The sequence below is a fragment of the Thermobia domestica genome, unplaced genomic scaffold (assembly GCF_964235325.1).
Source record: "Thermobia domestica unplaced genomic scaffold, izTheDome1.hap1.1 HAP1_SCAFFOLD_151, whole genome shotgun sequence".
NCBI lineage: Eukaryota > Metazoa > Arthropoda > Insecta > Zygentoma > Lepismatidae > Thermobia > Thermobia domestica.
The window spans coordinates 110,178-133,314 of record NW_027655898.1 but is presented as its reverse complement, the minus strand read 5'-3'; the positions used below and the strand labels follow the sequence as shown (position 1 = coordinate 133,314).

Sequence of the window (23,137 nt, the reverse complement as noted above, 5' to 3'; positions counted from 1 at the left end):
CAAACTTGTTAAAAGGGATACTCTCAATTCATACTGTATCATCTTTCCATTAAACCTATGTTTTCTATTACTTAAACTTTATGACAATAATATGAAGGATAAATAATCCTATTCAAGTAGATCAAAGAGAATTTCTCATAATAAGAGAAAATATTTATTTAAATAAATTGACGAGTGTATGTCAGAGTTCATATATTGATGGCACCTAGTTACCAGCATTCTTGTAGTCTTAAGCGTTGCTTACCTTTTGAAACTAGTCTTCGTTAGGATTAAGAAATTTTTGTTTTCAAACTATTTCCAACTTATCAAAAGAGATCTTGTAACCAAAGTCAGTTGAGAATATAACATCCTGCTTCTGTTCATAGATAGCAAAGGATCTTTAATTTGTTACGATGCAGACTATAATAATGTCACATTATTTGGTATTATTCCAAATCATTCATAAAGTTTTACTCCGAACAGATTGTAGCGAAAACCTCATTGGTGATTCGTTATGTTTCTTGTTTTTTGAAATATCGAAATAAACTAGGTTCAATATTTTAAGCCTCTAACCAAAAGAAGTATCTTTCGTTTCTGGAATAAACGGAGTTATTTGAGATTTAGATGGCACTTTCTGGAAAACAAAGGTTGATATGTTACTGCAAATGTTTTCATCTTTTTTTTCACATCACATTAAAGAAATAGAATGCAATAGCTTTAATTGCAAAGGTTAATTTTTTCTTATTACAGTGTGACTCAATAAGCAAGAAGGGAGATACTTACGTTTCTCTCGAGATATTGAACAATATATTTAGCAATATTCAAAAACATTAGCAATATGTAGGGAATCATTTGGCATTCGTTGTGTAAATTATGATTGTTCCCAAGGAGACGGCTAAATACAAAACAATAATCTTTACATCACGAGTCAAAAATAGACATCACAACTTCAGCAAATATGTATCACTTAAACAAAACACAAAGTAAATAACTTTCAGGTAAGAACAATTGTCTAAAATGAATTTCATCCTAAGAACACAAAATGTTATTTATCATTTAAAGATATTTCAATAGGAAAACTTAAGTTCTAACTATTCCAGACAAGCATAAGTCAATTCCATATTACCTTAGAGTTTTCCAGATACCCCAGTTCAGATCGTAGCTGATCTAGATTTTGTTCTGTGATCTATTTTCAAGAGAAGATTACGTACGTTGCTGTACATTAGGCGCTAGGAAAGAAAATTGACTTGAGAACATTAGAAAATAAAGTATGAATTGTTGGCAGTTAAAATGTTAAGAAAGTATGGCAGTTTCTTTTAGCAGAGAAAAAATATTTACGCTCATATAAAAGTTTACAGTAAAGATTCATATTACCTTTCAAATTTTCTTTAATAATTACAACAACTGTTTCAACGATTAATGAAACAATAATAGTGTTTTTTACTAGTGAATAAAATTTCAGATGAGGACGGTTAGAAACCTAAAACATGTTCCTACTTAAAACATATTAATCAGATATAATAGTGAAGAAGATAATTTCGATAAATAATGAAGCTTTACCATAGTTGAACTAACACCATACCAGAAACTGTCGTGAAAATATTTAATTTTGTAAACTAAATTTACGTTAGTTTCTAATGTCTAAAAATGCAATAGGTTAACAACAAACAAAATGCAAGGGAAATCTGAAACCAAACCAATATAGTATTATGCCGGGTTTCTTGGTATATGACAAGTTTTCCATATTTTGATATAAGTCTACACCACGTGTAAAGATTATGTGATGAAATGAATATTTTACCTGTACTGGGTTAGACTTTTGTGCCTTTCAGTAGTCACCAAGTACAGGTTCGTTTTGTTGCATATGGAAAAGAATTAAAATAAACCAATTACTTCATTTACCTCTGCATTTGATTAGAATATGCAATAAGAATGGTATTTATTTGTTTCCGAAAACTGGCGGTGTTCATTGAATTGGCCTTCAAAGTATCGTAGTTAACATAAAATGGTAGATTTCTGAATTTGAAGTCACTTTAAAAAATTTAAAAAATCATACCAAAGGTATCTCAAATTCAAAAAAACCTGGTATTCTCTTTGCACGCATCCTCGATTTCTATTATAGCAATGTTTTGTCAATGATATTTAAAATAACTAAACTTATGGAATTAAACCAGATTCTATCAATTTAAGAAGAAACTATTAAATTTTAATGCTTCAGCTCTTTGATATTATAATGCGAGTATTGACGGCAACTAGTTATTAGGATATATTGTTAATTCTTACATGTTACTGATCTTGATATTCCGAGGTAGCCAGCAGAAAAACGATCTCTTCGATTTTAGATTGGTCGACTTGTAGAAAGAGGTGTAATAACGGAAATCTGTGTTTAATTATACTGTTGCTGTTTTATTCATAATTATTAATGAAAGTAACTTAAGTTTTTAATTCTAAGAACTATAATAGTCACATATTTTACCAGAAATAAATTCCTTAAATGTACATTTTGTTTTTAGTAGACAGAAGTAAATAGTTCATTATTATTTCGTTTTATTCGTTATTTAAGCAATGTTAGTGGAAATTGTCTTGAAGAAATTAAACTAGGTTGGAAATTTCAAGTATCCAGTCCAAAAGCATAGTTTTTATTCTGGAATTGATGAAGTAAATTTTGCTTTGAAGGAAATTCTTAAATGCCACAATGAGTTGGTATATTATTTCTAACAAAGTTCATCTTCATAACATGTTCACGATATTGGTTCCACAATGGGTAATAAACAACAATTAATCGTCCACATATTTTGAGCTGACAATGCTTATATTCATTTCAAAACAAGCTATGATTTTTTGTCCATATCCCATAATATTACACAATATATAGGAAAATGTTTGAAACTTATTGCGTAGGTTACTATATCCTAAACGGATTTTAATAGATTTAAAACCTAAACATCTCTACTATACAAATAATATATTAAACGTCTACTACAGGAAATTCTTATCCCATGTGAAAAGGAATCACAAAATGTAGATCGATATTTAATTTTTAAAGAAATTATTATGAAACTCTTGTACGGAAAAACTTTATTCAAAAGCAAATCAATTCAAATATTGTCTAAAGGTATAACTAAAATTGTAATGGCTTGCTGTAGACGGGAAATTAATCAGGGAAATAAATTTGGCCATTGATTTAAGGTGACAATTTGAGTGTGTTGAACCAAGCGTAACTTAGAGCGTAGCAGAAATGAATTCATAAACCCATATATCGGTAAGATATTCGAAATTTAAATCCCCGCTAAAAATTCAGTGCATCGGCCGGGAATCGAACCCGGGCCGCCCGCGTGGCAGGCGAGCATTCTACCACTGAACCACCGATGCCAATACAAGAGAATTTTATTTACTATTGAATTAATAACACTTCTTAAACTAATGTTATGTTCGGACCTTAAATCGAGGAACAAACTTTTACATGCTGGAAAACTTTAATGCTTCAAAATTGTGTTCCGCATTCGATTCAATAAACGCTTTCCCTCAGAAGCTAGCAAAATGGTATCACATTTGTTCATAATTTCATTACATAAAGATATTATGATTCATATACATATATACTATTCATTCGAAATTCCATCTCAGATGACATTCGTTTCTTTAGAATATGCAATTCAATTGGAATAAACCTACCTTTTTATCCCTGCATTTTTCATTCTCGTATGGAATAAGTTGGTTTTACTTTCGAAAATGTATCGCTTTCTAAAAACAGACATTAAATTATTGTATTTTACACAAACCAAGCTACAGATTTCTTAATTAGTAAACGTATTTTAACACTTTTATACAGTTTTACCTCAAACTTGTTAAAAGGGATACTCTCAATTCATACTGTATCATCTTTCCATTAAACCTATGTTTTCTATTACTTAAACTTTATGACAATAATATGAAGGATAAATAATCCTATTCAAGTAGATCAAAGAGAATTTCTCATAATAAGAGAAAATATTTATTTAAATAAATTGACGAGTGTATGTCAGAGTTCATATATTGATGGCACCTAGTTACCAGCATTCTTGTAGTCTTAAGCGTTGCTTACCTTTTGAAACTAGTCTTCGTTAGGATTAAGAAATTTTTGTTTTCAAACTATTTCCAACTTATCAAAAGAGATCTTGTAACCAAAGTCAGTTGAGAATATAACATCCTGCTTCTGTTCATAGATAGCAAAGGATCTTTAATTTGTTACGATGCAGACTATAATAATGTCACATTATTTGGTATTATTCCAAATCATTCATAAAGTTTTACTCCGAACAGATTGTAGCGAAAACCTCATTGGTGATTCGTTATGTTTCTTGTTTTTTGAAATATCGAAATAAACTAGGTTCAATATTTTAAGCCTCTAACCAAAAGAAGTATCTTTCGTTTCTGGAATAAACGGAGTTATTTGAGATTTAGATGGCACTTTCTGGAAAACAAAGGTTGATATGTTACTGCAAATGTTTTCATCTTTTTTTTCACATCACATTAAAGAAATAGAATGCAATAGCTTTAATTGCAAAGGTTAATTTTTTCTTATTACAGTGTGACTCAATAAGCAAGAAGGGAGATACTTACGTTTCTCTCGAGATATTGAACAATATATTTAGCAATATTCAAAAACATTAGCAATATGTAGGGAATCATTTGGCATTCGTTGTGTAAATTATGATTGTTCCCAAGGAGACGGCTAAATACAAAACAATAATCTTTACATCACGAGTCAAAAATAGACATCACAACTTCAGCAAATATGTATCACTTAAACAAAACACAAAGTAAATAACTTTCAGGTAAGAACAATTGTCTAAAATGAATTTCATCCTAAGAACACAAAATGTTATTTATCATTTAAAGATATTTCAATAGGAAAACTTAAGTTCTAACTATTCCAGACAAGCATAAGTCAATTCCATATTACCTTAGAGTTTTCCAGATACCCCAGTTCAGATCGTAGCTGATCTAGATTTTGTTCTGTGATCTATTTTCAAGAGAAGATTACGTACGTTGCTGTACATTAGGCGCTAGGAAAGAAAATTGACTTGAGAACATTAGAAAATAAAGTATGAATTGTTGGCAGTTAAAATGTTAAGAAAGTATGGCAGTTTCTTTTAGCAGAGAAAAAATATTTACGCTCATATAAAAGTTTACAGTAAAGATTCATATTACCTTTCAAATTTTCTTTAATAATTACAACAACTGTTTCAACGATTAATGAAACAATAATAGTGTTTTTTACTAGTGAATAAAATTTCAGATGAGGACGGTTAGAAACCTAAAACATGTTCCTACTTAAAACATATTAATCAGATATAATAGTGAAGAAGATAATTTCGATAAATAATGAAGCTTTACCATAGTTGAACTAACACCATACCAGAAACTGTCGTGAAAATATTTAATTTTGTAAACTAAATTTACGTTAGTTTCTAATGTCTAAAAATGCAATAGGTTAACAACAAACAAAATGCAAGGGAAATCTGAAACCAAACCAATATAGTATTATGCCGGGTTCTTGGTATATGACAAGTTTTCCATATTTTGATATAAGTCTACACCACGTGTAAAGATTATGTGATGAAATGAATATTTTACCTGTACTGGGTTAGACTTTTGTGCCTTTCAGTAGTCACCAAGTACAGGTTCGTTTTGTTGCATATGGAAAAGAATTAAAATAAACCAATTACTTCATTTACCTCTGCATTTGATTAGAATATGCAATAAGAATGGTATTTATTTGTTTCCGAAAACTGGCGGTGTTCATTGAATTGGCCTTCAAAGTATCGTAGTTAACATAAAATGGTAGATTTCTGAATTTGAAGTCACTTTAAAAAATTTAAAAAATCATACCAAAGGTATCTCAAATTCAAAAAAACCTGGTATTCTCTTTGCACGCATCCTCGATTTCTATTATAGCAATGTTTTGTCAATGATATTTAAAATAACTAAACTTATGGAATTAAACCAGATTCTATCAATTTAAGAAGAAACTATTAAATTTTAATGCTTCAGCTCTTTGATATTATAATGCGAGTATTGACGGCAACTAGTTATTAGGATATATTGTTAATTCTTACATGTTACTGATCTTGATATTCCGAGGTAGCCAGCAGAAAAACGATCTCTTCGATTTTAGATTGGTCGACTTGTAGAAAGAGGTGTAATAACGGAAATCTGTGTTTAATTATACTGTTGCTGTTTTATTCATAATTATTAATGAAAGTAACTTAAGTTTTTAATTCTAAGAACTATAATAGTCACATATTTTACCAGAAATAAATTCCTTAAATGTACATTTTGTTTTTAGTAGACAGAAGTAAATAGTTCATTATTATTTCGTTTTATTCGTTATTTAAGCAATGTTAGTGGAAATTGTCTTGAAGAAACTAAACTAGGTTGGAAATTTCAAGTATCCAGTCCAAAAGCATAGTTTTTATTCTGGAATTGATGAAGTAAATTTTGCTTTGAAGGAAATTCTTAAATGCCACAATGAGTTGGTATATTATTTCTAACAAAGTTCATCTTCATAACATGTTCACGATATTGGTTCCACAATGGGTAATAAACAACAATTAATCGTCCACATATTTTGAGCTGACAATGCTTATATTCATTTCAAAACAAGCTATGATTTTTTGTCCATATCCCAAAATATTACACAATATATAGGAAAATGTTTGAAACTTATTGCGTAGGTTACTATATCCTAAACGGATTTTAATAGATTTAAAACCTAAACATCTCTACTATACAAATAATATATTAAACGTCTACTACAGGAAATTCTTATCCCATGTGAAAAGGAATCACAAAATGTAGATCGATATTTAATTTTTAAAGAAATTATTATGAAACTCTTGTACGGAAAAACTTTATTCAAAAGCAAATCAATTCAAATATTGTCTAAAGGTATAACTAAAATTGTAATGGCTTGCTGTAGACGGGAAATTAATCAGGGAAATAAATTTGGCCATTGATTTAAGGTGACAATTTGAGTGTGTTGAACCAAGCGTAACTTAGAGCGTAGCAGAAATGAATTCATAAACCCATATATCGGTAAGATATTCGAAATTTAAATCCCCGCTAAAAATTCAGTGCATCGGCCGGGAATCGAACCCGGGCCGCCCGCGTGGCAGGCGAGCATTCTACCACTGAACCACCGATGCCAATACAAGAGAATTTTATTTACTATTGAATTAATAACCTTTCTTAAACTAATGTTATGTTCGGACCTTAAATCGAGGAACAAACTTTTACATGCTGGAAAACTTTAATGCTTCAAAATTGTGTTCCGCATTCGATTCAATAAACGCTTTCCCTCAGAAGCTAGCAAAATGGTATCACATTTGTTCATAATTTCATTACATAAAGATATTATGATTCATATACATATATACTATTCATTCGAAATTCCATCTCAGATGACATTCGTTTCTTTAGAATATGCAATTCAATTGGAATAAACCTACCTTTTTATCCCTGCATTTTTCATTCTCGTATGGAATAAGTTGGTTTTACTTTCGAAAATGTATCGCTTTCTAAAAACAGACATTAAATTATTGTATTTTACACAAACCAAGCTACAGATTTCTTAATTAGTAAACGTATTTTAACACTTTTATACAGTTTTACCTCAAACTTGTTAAAAGGGATACTCTCAATTCATACTGTATCATCTTTCCATTAAACCTATGTTTTCTATTACTTAAACTTTATGACAATAATATGAAGGATAAATAATCCTATTCAAGTAGATCAAAGAGAATTTCTCATAATAAGAGAAAATATTTATTTAAATAAATTGACGAGTGTATGTCAGAGTTCATATATTGATGGCACCTAGTTACCAGCATTCTTGTAGTCTTAAGCGTTGCTTACCTTTTGAAACTAGTCTTCGTTAGGATTAAGAAATTTTTGTTTTCAAACTATTTCCAACTTATCAAAAGAGATCTTGTAACCAAAGTCAGTTGAGAATATAACATCCTGCTTCTGTTCATAGATAGCAAAGGATCTTTAATTTGTTACGATGCAGACTATAATAATGTCACATTATTTGGTATTATTCCAAATCATTCATAAAATTTTACTCCGAACAGATTATAGCGAAAACCTCATTGGTGATTCGTTATGTTTCTTGTTTTTTGAAATATCGAAATAAACTAGGTTCAATATCTTAAACCTCTAACCAAAAGAAGTATCTTTCGTTTCTGGAATAAACGGAGTTATTTGAGATTTAGATGACACTTTCTGGAAAACAAAGGTTGATATGTTACTGCAAATGTTTTCCTGTTTTTTTTTCACATCACATTGAGGAAATAGAATGCAATAGCTTTAATTACAAAAGTTAATTTTTTCTTATTACAGTGTGATTCAATAAGCAACAAGGGAGATACTTATGTTTCTCCCGAGATATTGAACAATATATTTAGCAATATTCAAAAACATTAGCAATATGTAGGGAATCATTTGGCATTCGTTGTGTAAATTATGATTGTTCCCAAGGAGACGGCTAAATACAACACAATAATCTTTACATCACGAGTCAAAAATAGACATCACAACTTCAGCAAATATGTATCACTTAAACAAAACACAAAGTAAATAACTTTCAGGTAAGAACAATTGTCTAAAATGAATTTCATCCTAAGAACACAAAATGTTATTTATCATTTAAAGATATTTCAATAGGAAAACTTAAGTTCTAACTAATCCAGACAAGCATAAGTCAATTCCATATTACCTTAGAGTTTTCCAGATACCCCAGTTCAGATCGTAGCTGATCTAGATTTTGTTCTGTGATCTATTTTCAAGAGAAGATTACGTACGTTGCTGTACATTAGGCGCTAGGAAAGAAAATTGACTTGAGAACATTAGAAAATAAAGTATGAATTGTTGGCAGTTAAAATGTTAAGAAAGTATGGCAGTTTCTTTTAGCAGAGAAAAAATACTTACGCTCATATAAAAGTTTACAGTAAAGATTCATATTACCTTTCAAATTTTCTTTAATAATTAGAACAACTGTTTCAACGATTAATGAAACAATAATAGTGTTTTTTACTAGTGAATAAAATTTCAGATGAGGACGGTTAGAAACCTAAAACATGTTCCTACTTAAAACATATTAACCAGATATAATAGTGAAGAAGATAATTTCGATAAATAATGAAGCTTTACCATAGTTGAACTAACACCATACCAGAAACTGTCGTGAAAATATTTAATTTTGTAAACTAAATTTACGTTAGTTTCTAATGTCTAAAAATGCAATAGGTTAACAACAAACAAAATGCAAGGGAAATCTGAAACCAAACCAATATAGTATTATGCCGGGTTTCTTGGTATATGACAAGTTTTCCATATTTTGATATGAGTCTACACTACGTGTAAAGATTATGTGATGAAATGAATATTTTACCTGTACTGGGTTAGACTTTTGTGCCTTTCAGTAGTCACCAAGTACAGGTTCGTTTTGTTGCATATGGAAAAGAATTAAAATAAACCAATTACTTCATTTACCTCTGCATTTGATTAGAATATGCAATAAGAATGGTATTTATTTGTTTCCGAAAACTGGCGGTGTTCATTGAATTGGCCTTCAAAGTATCGTAGTTAACATAAAATGGTAGATTTCTGAATTTGAAATCACTTTAAAAAATTTAAAAAATCGTACCAAAGGTATCTCAAATTCAAAAAAACCTGGTATTCTCTTTGCACGCATCCTCGATTTCTATTATAGCAATGTTTTGTCAATGATATTTAAAATAACTAAACTTATGGAATTAAACCAGATTCTATCAATTTAAGAAGAAACTATTAAATTTTAATGCTTCAGCTCTTTGATATTATAATGCGAGTATTGACGGCAACTAGTTATTAGGATATATTGTTAATTCTTACATGTTACTGATCTTGATATTCCGAGGTAGCCAGCAGAAAAACGATCTTTTCGATTTTAGATTGGTCGACTTGTAGAAAGAGGTGTAATAACGGAAATCTGTGTTTAATTATACTGTTGCTGTTTTATTCATAATTATTAATGAAAGTAACTTAAGTTTTTAATTCTAAGAACTATAATAGTCACATATTTTACCAGAAATAAATTCCTTAAATGTACATTTTGTTTTTAGTAGACAGAAGTAAATAGTTCATTATTATTTCGTTTTATTCGTTATTTAAGCAATGTTAGTGGAAATTGTCTTGAAGAAATTAAACTAGGTTGGAAATTTCAAGTATCCAGTCCAAAAGCATAGTTTTTATTCTGGAATTGATGAAGTAAATTTTGCTTTGAAGGAAATTCTTAAATGCCACAATGAGTTGGTATATTATTTCTAACAAAGTTCATCTTCATAACATGTTCACGATATTGGTTCCACAATGGGTAATAAACAACAATTAATCGTCCACATATTTTGAGCTGACAATGCTTATATTCATTTCAAAACAAGCTATGATTTTTTGTCCATATCCCAAAATATTACACAATATATAGGAAAATGTTTGAAACTTATTGCGTAGGTTACTATATCCTAAACGGATTTTAATAGATTTAAAACCTAAACATCTCTACTATACAAATAATATATTAAACGTCTACTACAGGAAATTCTTATCCCATGTGAAAAGGAATCACAAAATGTAGATCGATATTTAATTTTTAAAGAAATTATTATGAAACTCTTGTACGGAAAAACTTTATTCAAAAGCAAATCAATTCAAATATTGTCTAAAGGTATAACTAAAATTGTAATGGCTTGCTGTAGACGGGAAATTAATCAGGGAAATAAATTTGGCCATTGATTTAAGGTGACAATTTGAGTGTGTTGAACCAAGCGTAACTTAGAGCGTAGCAGAAATGAATTCATAAACCCATATATCGGTAAGATATTCGAAATTTAAATCCCCGCTAAAAATTCAGTGCATCGGCCGGGAATCGAACCCGGGCCGCCCGCGTGGCAGGCGAGCATTCTACCACTGAACCACCGATGCCAATACAAGAGAATTTTATTTACTATTGAATTAATAACACTTCTTAAACTAATGTTATGTTCGGACCTTAAATCGAGGAACAAACTTTTACATGCTGGAAAACTTTAATGCTTCAAAATTGTGTTCCGCATTCGATTCAATAAACGCTTTCCCTCAGAAGCTAGCAAAATGGTATCACATTTGTTCATAATTTCATTACATAAAGATATTATGATTCATATACATATATACTATTCATTCGAAATTCCATCTCAGATGACATTCGTTTCTTTAGAATATGCAATTCAATTGGAATAAACCTACCTTTTTATCCCTGCATTTTTCATTCTCGTATGGAATAAGTTGGTTTTACTTTCGAAAATGTATCGCTTTCTAAAAACAGACATTAAATTATTGTATTTTACACAAACCAAGCTACAGATTTCTTAATTAGTAAACGTATTTTAACACTTTTATACAGTTTTACCTCAAACTTGTTAAAAGGGATACTCTCAATTCATACTGTATCATCTTTCCATTAAACCTATGTTTTCTATTACTTAAACTTTATGACAATAATATGAAGGATAAATAATCCTATTCAAGTAGATCAAAGAGAATTTCTCATAATAAGAGAAAATATTTATTTAAATAAATTGACGAGTGTATGTCAGAGTTCATATATTGATGGCACCTAGTTACCAGCATTCTTGTAGTCTTAAGCGTTGCTTACCTTTTGAAACTAGTCTTCGTTAGGATTAAGAAATTTTTGTTTTCAAACTATTTCCAACTTATCAAAAGAGATCTTGTAACCAAAGTCAGTTGAGAATATAACATCCTGCTTCTGTTCATAGATAGCAAAGGATCTTTAATTTGTTACGATGCAGACTATAATAATGTCACATTATTTGGTATTATTCCAAATCATTCATAAAATTTTACTCCGAACAGATTATAGCGAAAACCTCATTGGTGATTCGTTATGTTTCTTGTTTTTTGAAATATCGAAATAAACTAGGTTCAATATCTTAAACCTCTAACCAAAAGAAGTATCTTTCGTTTCTGGAATAAACGGAGTTATTTGAGATTTAGATGACACTTTCTGGAAAACAAAGGTTGATATGTTACTGCAAATGTTTTCCTGTTTTTTTTTCACATCACATTGAGGAAATAGAATGCAATAGCTTTAATTACAAAAGTTAATTTTTTCTTATTACAGTGTGATTCAATAAGCAACAAGGGAGATACTTATGTTTCTCCCGAGATATTGAACAATATATTTAGCAATATTCAAAAACATTAGCAATATGTAGGGAATCATTTGGCATTCGTTGTGTAAATTATGATTGTTCCCAAGGAGACGGCTAAATACAACACAATAATCTTTACATCACGAGTCAAAAATAGACATCACAACTTCAGCAAATATGTATCACTTAAACAAAACACAAAGTAAATAACTTTCAGGTAAGAACAATTGTCTAAAATGAATTTCATCCTAAGAACACAAAATGTTATTTATCATTTAAAGATATTTCAATAGGAAAACTTAAGTTCTAACTAATCCAGACAAGCATAAGTCAATTCCATATTACCTTAGAGTTTTCCAGATACCCCAGTTCAGATCGTAGCTGATCTAGATTTTGTTCTGTGATCTATTTTCAAGAGAAGATTACGTACGTTGCTGTACATTAGGCGCTAGGAAAGAAAATTGACTTGAGAACATTAGAAAATAAAGTATGAATTGTTGGCAGTTAAAATGTTAAGAAAGTATGGCAGTTTCTTTTAGCAGAGAAAAAATATTTACGCTCATATAAAAGTTTACAGTAAAGATTCATATTACCTTTCAAATTTTCTTTAATAATTAGAACAACTGTTTCAACGATTAATGAAACAATAATAGTGTTTTTTACTAGTGAATAAAATTTCAGATGAGGACGGTTAGAAACCTAAAACATGTTCCTACTTAAAACATATTAACCAGATATAATAGTGAAGAAGATAATTTCGATAAATAATGAAGCTTTACCATAGTTGAACTAACACCATACCAGAAACTGTCGTGAAAATATTTAATTTTGTAAACTAAATTTACGTTAGTTTCTAATGTCTAAAAATGCAATAGGTTAACAACAAACAAAATGCAAGGGAAATCTGAAACCAAACCAATATAGTATTATGCCGGGTTTCTTGGTATATGACAAGTTTTCCATATTTTGATATGAGTCTACACTACGTGTAAAGATTATGTGATGAAATGAATATTTTACCTGTACTGGGTTAGACTTTTGTGCCTTTCAGTAGTCACCAAGTACAGGTTCGTTTTGTTGCATATGGAAAAGAATTAAAATAAACCAATTACTTCATTTACCTCTGCATTTGATTAGAATATGCAATAAGAATGGTATTTATTTGTTTCCGAAAACTGGCGGTGTTCATTGAATTGGCCTTCAAAGTATCGTAGTTAACATAAAATGGTAGATTTCTGAATTTGAAATCACTTTAAAAAATTTAAAAAATCGTACCAAAGGTATCTCAAATTCAAAAAAACCTGGTATTCTCTTTGCACGCATCCTCGATTTCTATTATAGCAATGTTTTGTCAATGATATTTAAAATAACTAAACTTATGGAATTAAACCAGATTCTATCAATTTAAGAAGAAACTATTAAATTTTAATGCTTCAGCTCTTTGATATTATAATGCGAGTATTGACGGCAACTAGTTATTAGGATATATTGTTAATTCTTACATGTTACTGATCTTGATATTCCGAGGTAGCCAGCAGAAAAACGATCTTTTCGATTTTAGATTGGTCGACTTGTAGAAAGAGGTGTAATAACGGAAATCTGTGTTTAATTATACTGTTGCTGTTTTATTCATAATTATTAATGAAAGTAACTTAAGTTTTTAATTCTAAGAACTATAATAGTCACATATTTTACCAGAAATAAATTCCTTAAATGTACATTTTGTTTTTAGTAGACAGAAGTAAATAGTTCATTATTATTTCGTTTTATTCGTTATTTAAGCAATGTTAGTGGAAATTGTCTTGAAGAAACTAAACTAGGTTGGAAATTTCAAGTATCCAGTCTAAAAGCATAGTTTTTATTCTGGAATTGATGAAGTAAATTTTGCTTTGAAGGAAATTCTTAAATGCCACAATGAGTTGGTATATTATTTCTAACAAAGTTCATCTTCATAACATGTTCACGATATTGGTTCCACGATGGGTAATAAACAACAATTAATCGTCCACATATTTTAAGCTGACAATGCTTATATTCATTTCAAAACAAGCTATGATTTTTTGTCCATATCCCAAAATATTACACAATATATAGGAAAATGTTTGAAACTTATTGCGTAGGTTACTATATCCTAAACGGATTTTAATAGATTTAAAACCTAAACATCTCTACTATACAAATAATATATTAAACGTCTACTACAGGAAATTCTTATCCCATGTGAAAAGGAATCACAAAATGTAGATCGATATTTAATTTTTAAAGAAATTATTATGAAACTCTTGTACGGAAAAACTTTATTCAAAAGCAAATCAATTCAAATATTGTCTAAAGGTATAACTAAAATTGTAATGGCTTGCTGTAGACGGGAAATTAATCAGGGAAATAAATTTGGCCATTGATTTAAGGTGACAATTTGAGTGTGTTGAACCAAGCGTAACTTAGAGCGTAGCAGAAATGAATTCATAATCCCATATATCGGTAAGATATTCGAAATTTAAATCCCCGCTAAAAATTCAGTGCATCGGCCGGGAATCGAACCCGGGCCGCCCGCGTGGCAGGCGAGCATTCTACCACTGAACCACCGATGCCAATACAAGAGAATTTTATTTACTATTGAATTAATAACACTTCTTAAACTAATGTTATGTTCGGACCTTAAATCGAGGAACAAACTTTTACATGCTGGAAAACTTTAATGCTTCAAAATTGTGTTCCGCATTCGATTCAATAAACGCTTTCCCTCAGAAGCTAGCAAAATGGTATCACATTTGTTCATAATTTCATTACATAAAGATATTATGATTCATATACATACTATTCATTCGAAATTCCATCTCAGATGACATTCGTTTCTTTAGAATATGCAATTCAATTGGAATAAACCTACCTTTTTATCCCTGCATTTTTCATTCTCGTATGGAATAAGTTGGTTTTACTTTCGAAAATGTATCGCTTTCTAAAAACAGACATTAAATTATTGTATTTTACACAAACCAAGCTACAGATTTCTTAATTAGTAAACGTATTTTAACACTTTTATACAGTTTTACCTCAAACTTGTTAAAAGGGATACTCTCAATTCATACTGTATCATCTTTCCATTAAACCTATGTTTTCTATTACTTAAACTTTATGACAATAATATGAAGGATAAATAATCCTATTCAAGTAGATCAAAGAGAATTTCTCATAATAAGAGAAAATATTTATTTAAATAAATTGACGAGTGTATGTCAGAGTTCATATATTGATGGCACCTAGTTACCAGCATTCTTGTAGTCTTAAGCGTTGCTTACCTTTTGAAACTAGTCTTCGTTAGGATTAAGAAATTTTTGTTTTCAAACTATTTCCAACTTATCAAAAGAGATCTTGTAACCAAAGTCAGTTGAGAATATAACATCCTGCTTCTGTTCATAGATAGCAAAGGATCTTTAATTTGTTACGATGCAGACTATAATAATGTCACATTATTTGGTATTATTCCAAATCATTCATAAAGTTTTATTCCGAACAGATTGTAGCGAAAACCTCATTGGTGATTCGTTATGTTTCTTGTTTTTTGAAATATCGAAATAAACTAGGTTCAATATTTTAAGCCTCTAACCAAAAGAAGTATCTTTCGTTTCTGGAATAAACGGAGTTATTTGAGATTTAGATGGCACTTTCTGGAAAACAAAGGTTGATATGTTACTGCAAATGTTTTCATCTTTTTTTTCACATCACATTAAAGAAATAGAATGCAATAGCTTTAATTGCAAAGGTTAATTTTTTCTTATTACAGTGTGACTCAATAAGCAAGAAGGGAGATATTTACGTTTCTCTCGAGATATTGAACAATATATTTAGCAATATTCAAAAACATTAGCAATATGTAGGGAATCATTTGGCATTCGTTGTGTAAATTATGATTGTTCCCAAGGAGACGGCTAAATACAAAACAATAATCTTTACATCACGAGTCAAAAATAGACATCACAACTTCAGCAAATATGTATCACTTAAACAAAACACAAAGTAAATAACTTTCAGGTAAGAACAATTGTCTAAAATGAATTTCATCCTAAGAACACAAAATGTTATTTATCATTTAAAGATATTTCAATAGGAAAACTTAAGTTCTAACTATTCCAGACAAGCATAAGTCAATTCCATATTACCTTAGAGTTTTCCAGATACCCCAGTTCAGATCGTAGCTGATCTAGATTTTGTTCTGTGATCTATTTTCAAGAGAAGATTACGTACGTTGCTGTACATTAGGCGCTAGGAAAGAAAATTGACTTGAGAACATTAGAAAATAAAGTATGAATTGTTGGCAGTTAAAATGTTAAGAAAGTATGGCAGTTTCTTTTAGCAGAGAAAAAATACTTACGCTCATATAAAAGTTTACAGTAAAGATTCATATTACCTTTCAAATTTTCTTTAATAATTACAACAACTGTTTCAACGATTAATGAAACAATAATAGTGTTTTTACTAGTGAATAAAATTTCAGATGAGGACGGTTAGAAACCTAAAACATGTTCCTACTTAAAACATATTAATCAGATATAATAGTGAAGAAGATAATTTCGATAAATAATGAAGCTTTACCATAGTTGAACTAACACCATACCAGAAACTGTCGTGAAAATATTTAATTTTGTAAACTAAATTTACGTTAGTTTCTAATGTCTAAAAATGCAATAGGTTAACAACAAACAAAATGCAAGGGAAATCTGAAACCAAACCAATATAGTATTATGCCGGGTTTCTTGGTATATGACAAGTTTTCCATATTTTGATATAAGTCTACACCACGTGTAAAGATTATGTGATGAAATGAATATTTTACCTGTACTGGGTTAGACTTTTGTGCCTTTCAGTAGTCACCAAGTACAGGTTCGTTTTGTTGCATATGGAAAAGAATTAAAATAAACCAATTACTTCATTTACCTCTGCATTTGATTAGAATATGCAATAAGAATGGTATTTATTTGTTTCCGAAAACTGGCGGTGTTCATTGAATTGGCCTTCAAAGTATCGTAGTTAACATAAAATGGTAGATTTCTGAATTTGAAGTCACTTTAAAAAATTTAAAAAATCATACCAAAGGTATCTCAAATTCAAAAAAACCTGGTATTCTCTTTGCACGCATCCTCGATTTCTATTATAGCAATGTTTTGTCAATGATATTTAAAATAACTAAACTTATGGAATTAAACCAGATTCTATCAATTTAAGAAGAAACTATTAAATTTTAATGCTTCAGCTCTTTGATATTATAATGCGAGTATTGACGGCAACTAGTTATTAGGATATATTGTTAATTCTTACATGTTACTGATCTTGATATTCCGAGGTAGCCAGCAGAAAAACGATCTCTTCGATTTTAGATTGGTCGACTTGTAGAAAGAGGTGTAATAACGGAAATCTGTGTTTAATTATACTGTTGCTGTTTTATTCATAATTATTAATGAAAGTAACTTAAGTTTTTAATTCTAAGAACTATAATAGTCACATATTTTACCAGAAATAAATTCCTTAAATGTACATTTTGTTTTTAGTAGGCAGAAGTAAATAGTTCATTATTATTTCGTTTTATTCGTTATTTAAGCAATGTTAGTGGAAATTGTCTTGAAGAAACTAAACTAGGTTGGAAATTTCAAGTATCCAGTCCAAAAGCATAGTTTTTATTCTGGAATTGATGAAGTAAATTTTGCTTTGAAGGAAATTCTTAAATGCCACAATGAGTTGGTATATTATTTCTAACAAAGTTCATCTTCATAACATGTTCACGATATTGGTTCCACGATGGGTAATAAACAACAATTAATCGTCCACATATTTTAAGCTGACAATGCTTATATTCATTTCAAAACAAGCTATGATTTTTTGTCCATATCCCAAAATATTACACAATATATAGGAAAATGTTTGAAACTTATTGCGTAGGTTACTATATCCTAAACGGATTTTAATAGATTTAAAACCTAAACATCTCTACTATACAAATAATATATTAAACGTCTACTACAGGAAATTCTTATCCCATGTGAAAAGGAATCACAAAATGTAGATCGATATTTAATTTTTAAAGAAATTATTATGAAACTCTTGTACGGAAAAACTTTATTCAAAAGCAAATCAATTCAAATATTGTCTAAAGGTATAACTAAAATTGTAATGGCTTGCTGTAGACGGGAAATTAATCAGGGAAATAAATTTGGCCATTGATTTAAGGTGACAATTTGAGTGTGTTGAACCAAGCGTAACTTAGAGCGTAGCAGAAATGAATTCATAAACCCATATATCGGTAAGATATTCGAAATTTAAATCCCCGCTAAAAATTCAGTGCATCGGCCGGGAATCGAACCCGGGCCGCCCGCGTGGCAGGCGAGCATTCTACCACTGAACCACCGATGCCAATACAAAAGAATTTTATTTACTATTGAATTAATAACACTTCTTAAACTAATGTTATGTTCGGACCTTAAATCGAGGAACAAACTTTTACATGCTGGAAAACTTTAATGCTTCAAAATTGTGTTCCGCATTCGATTCAATAAACGCTTTCCCTCAGAAGCTAGCAAAATGGTATCACATTTGTTCATAATTTCATTACATAAAGATATTATGATTCATATACATATATACTATTCATTCGAAATTCCATCTCAGATGACATTCGTTTCTTTAGAATATGCAATTCAATTGGAATAAACCTACCTTTTTATCCCTGCATTTTTCATTCTCGTATGGAATAAGTTGGTTTTACTTTCGAAAATGTATCGCTTTCTAAAAACAGACATTAAATTATTGTATTTTACACAAACCAAGCTACAGATTTCTTAATTAGTAAACGTATTTTAACACTTTTATACAGTTTTACCTCAAACTTGTTAAAAGGGATACTCTCAATTCATACTGTATCATCTTTCCATTAAACCTATGTTTTCTATTACTTAAACTTTATGACAATAATATGAAGGATAAATAATCCTATTCAAGTAGATCAAAGAGAATTTCTCATAATAAGAGAAAATATTTATTTAAATAAATTGACGAGTGTATGTCAGAGTTCATATATTGATGGCACCTAGTTACCAGCATTCTTGTAGTCTTAAGCGTTGCTTACCTTTTGAAACTAGTCTTCGTTAGGATTAAGAAATTTTTGTTTTCAAACTATTTCCAACTTATCAAAAGAGATCTTGTAACCAAAGTCAGTTGAGAATATAACATCCTGCTTCTGTTCATAGATAGCAAAGGATCTTTAATTTGTTACGATGCAGACTATAATAATGTCACATTATTTGGTATTATTCCAAATCATTCATAAAATTTTACTCCGAACAGATTATAGCGAAAACCTCATTGGTGATTCGTTATGTTTCTTGTTTTTTGAAATATCGAAATAAACTAGGTTCAATATTTTAAGCCTCTAACCAAAAGAAGTATCTTTCGTTTCTGGAATAAACGGAGTTATTTGAGATTTAGATGACACTTTCTGGAAAACAAAGGTTGATATGTTACTGCAAATGTTTTCATCTTTTTTTTTCACATCACATTGAGGAAATAGAATGCAATAGCTTTAATTGCAAAAGTTAATTTTTTCTTATTACAGTGTGATTCAATAAGCAACAAGGGAGATACTTATGTTTCTCTCGAGATATTGAACAATATATTTAGCAATATTCAAAAACATTAGCAATATGTAGGGAATCATTTGGCATTCGTTGTGTAAATTATGATTGTTCCCAAAAAGACGGCTAAATATAACACATTAATCTTTACATCACGAGTCAAAAATAGACATCACAACTTCAGCAAATATGTATCACTTAAACAAAACACAAAGTAAATAACTTTCAGGTAAGAACAATTGTCTAAAATGAATTTCATCCTAAGAACACAAAATGTTATTTATCATTTAAATATATTTGAATAGGAAAACTTAAGTTCTAACTATTCCAGACAAGCATAAGTCAATTCCATATTACCTTAGAGTTTTCCAGATACCCCAGTTCAGATCGTAGCTGATCTAGATTTTGTTCTGTGATCTATTTTCAAGAGAAGATTACGTACGTTGCTATACATTAGGCGCTAGGAAAGAAAATTGACTTGAGAACATTAGAAAATAAAGTATGAATTGTTGGCAGTTAAAATGTTAAGAAAGTATGGCAGTTTCTTTTAACAGAGAAAAACTACTTACGCTCATATAAAAGTTTACAGTAAAGATTCATATTATCTTTTAAATTTTCTTTAATAATTAAAAAACTGTTTCAAAGATTAATGAAACAATAATAGTGTTTTTACTAGTGAATTAAATTTCAGATGAGGACGGTTAGAAACCTAAAACATGTTCCTACTTAAAACATATTAACCAGATATAACAGTGAAGAAGATAATTTCGATAAATAATGAGGCTTTACCATAGTTGAACTAACACCATACCAGAAACTGTCGTGAAAATATTTAATTTTGTAAACTAAATTTACGTTAGTTTCTAATGTCTAAGAATGCAATAGGTTAACAACAAACAAACTGCAAGGGAAATCTGAAACCAAACCAATATAGTATTATGCCGGGTTTCTTGGTATATGACAAATTTTCCATATTTTGATATAAGTCTACACCACGTGTAAAGATTATGTGATGAAATGAATATTTTACCTGTACTGGGTTAGACTTTTATGCCTTTCAGTAGTCACCAAGTACAGGTTCGTTTTGTTGCATATGGAAAAGAATTAAAATAAACCAATTACTTCATTTACCTCTGCATTTGATTAGAATATGCAATAAGAATAGTATTTATTTGTTTCCGAAAACTGGCGGTGTTCATTGAATTGGCCTTCAAAGATCGTAGTTAACATAAAATGGTAGATTTCTGAATTTGAAGTCACTTTAAAAAATTTAAAAAATCGTACCAAAGGTATCTCAAATTCAATAGAAGCTGGTACTCTCTTTGCACGCATCCTCGATTTCTATTATAGCAATGTTTTGTCAATGATATTTAAAATAACTAAACTTATGGAATTAAACCAGATTCTATCAATTTAAGTAGAAACTATTAAATTTTAATGCTTCAGCTCTTTGATATTATAATGCGAGTATTGACGGCAACTAGTTATTAGGATATATTGTTAATTCTTACATGTTACTGATCTTGATATTCCGAGGTAGCCAGCAGAAAAACGATCTCTTCGATTTTAGATTGGTCGACTTGTTGAAAGAGGTGTAATAACGGAAATCTGTGTTTAATTATACTGTTGCTGTTTTATTCATAATTATTAATGAAAGTAAGTTAAGTTTTTAATTCTAAGAACTATAATAGTCACATATTTTACCAGAAATAAATTCCTTAAATGTACATTTTGTTTTTAGTAGACAGAGGTAAATAGTTCATTATTATTTCGTTATATTCGTTATTTAAGCAATGTTGGTGGAAATTGTCTTGAAGAAAATAAACTAGGTTGGAAATTTCAAGTATCCAGTCCAAAAGCATAGTTTTTATTTTGGAATTGATGAAGTAAATTTTGCTTTGAAGGAAATTCTTAAATACCACAATGAGTTGGTATATTATTTCTAACAAAGTTCATCTTCATAACATGTTCACGATATTGGTTCCACGATGGGTAATAAACAACAATTAATCGTCCACATATTTTAAGCTGACAATGCTTATATTCATTTCAAAACAAGCTATGATTTTTTGTCCATATCCCCAAAAATATTACACAATATATAGGAAAAAGTTTGAAATTTATTGCGTAGGTTACTATATCCTAAACGGATTTTAATAGATTTGAAACCTAAACATCTCTACTATACAAAAAATATATTAAACGTCTACTACAGGAAATTCTTATCCCATGTGAAAAGGAATCACAAAATGTAGATCGATATTTAATTTTTAAAGAAATTATTATGAAACTCTTGTACGGAAAAACTTTATTCAAAAGCAAATCAATTCAAATATTGTCTAAAGGTATAACTAAAATTGTAATGGCTTGCTGTAGACGGGAAATTAATCAGGGACATAAATTTGGCCATTGATTTAAGGTGACAATTTGAGTGTGTTGAACCAAGCGTAACTTAGAGCGTAGCAGAAATGAATTCATAAACCCATATATCGGTAAGATATTCGAAATTTAAATCCCCGCTAAAAATTCAGTGCATCGGCCGGGAATCGAACCCGGGCCGCCCGCGTGGCAGGCGAGCATTCTACCACTGAACCACCGATGCCAATACAAGAGAATTTTATTTACTATTGAATTAATAACACTTCTTAAACTAATGTTATGTTCGGACCTTAAATCGAGGAACAAACTTTTACATGCTGGAAAACTTTAATGCTTCAAAATTGTGTTCCGCATTCGATTCAATAAACGCTTTCCCTCAGAAGCTAGCAAAATGGTATCACATTTGTTCATAATTTCATTACATAAAGATATTATGATTCATATACATATATACTATTCATTCGAAATTCCATCTTAGATGACATTCGTTTCTTTAGAATATGCAATTCAATTGGAATAAACCTACCTTTTTATCCCTGCATTTTTCATTCTCGTATGGAATAAGTTGGTTTTACTTTCGAAAATGTATCGCTTTCTAAAAGCAGACATTAAATTATTGTATTTTACACAAACCAAGCTACAGGTTTCTTAATTAGTAAACGTATTTTAACACTTTTATACAGTTTTACCTCAAACTTGTTAAAAGGGATACTCTCAATTCATACTGTGTCATCTTTCCATTAAACCTATGTTTTCTATTACTTAAACTTTATGACAATAATATGAAGGATAAATAATCCTATTCAAGTAGATCAAAGAGAATTTCTCATAATAAGAGAAAATATTTATTTAAATAAATTTACGAGTGTATGTCAGAGTTCATATATTGATGGCACCTAGTTACCAGCATTCTTGTAG

At 29.8% G+C, this 23,137-nt stretch overlaps 6 non-coding genes across 6 annotated transcripts; all 6 read right to left on the bottom strand.

The window, feature by feature from the left end:
* Positions 1–3,280: 3,280 nt before the first annotated feature.
* TRNAG-GCC (transfer RNA glycine (anticodon GCC)) lies at positions 3,281–3,351 on the bottom strand. Its single transcript has one exon. It is a non-coding gene; the product is annotated as a tRNA-Gly (tRNA).
* A 3,747-nt stretch (positions 3,352–7,098) lies between these two features.
* Positions 7,099–7,169, bottom strand: TRNAG-GCC (transfer RNA glycine (anticodon GCC)). Its single transcript has one exon. It is a non-coding gene; the product is annotated as a tRNA-Gly (tRNA).
* Positions 7,170–10,918: 3,749 nt separating this feature from the next.
* On the bottom strand, positions 10,919–10,989 carry TRNAG-GCC (transfer RNA glycine (anticodon GCC)). Its single transcript has one exon. It is a non-coding gene; the product is annotated as a tRNA-Gly (tRNA).
* A 3,749-nt stretch (positions 10,990–14,738) lies between these two features.
* Positions 14,739–14,809, bottom strand: TRNAG-GCC (transfer RNA glycine (anticodon GCC)). Its single transcript has one exon. It is a non-coding gene; the product is annotated as a tRNA-Gly (tRNA).
* Positions 14,810–18,552: 3,743 nt separating this feature from the next.
* TRNAG-GCC (transfer RNA glycine (anticodon GCC)) lies at positions 18,553–18,623 on the bottom strand. Its single transcript has one exon. It is a non-coding gene; the product is annotated as a tRNA-Gly (tRNA).
* A 3,748-nt stretch (positions 18,624–22,371) lies between these two features.
* On the bottom strand, positions 22,372–22,442 carry TRNAG-GCC (transfer RNA glycine (anticodon GCC)). The gene has a single exon. It is a non-coding gene; the product is annotated as a tRNA-Gly (tRNA).
* Positions 22,443–23,137: the final 695 nt, after the last annotated feature.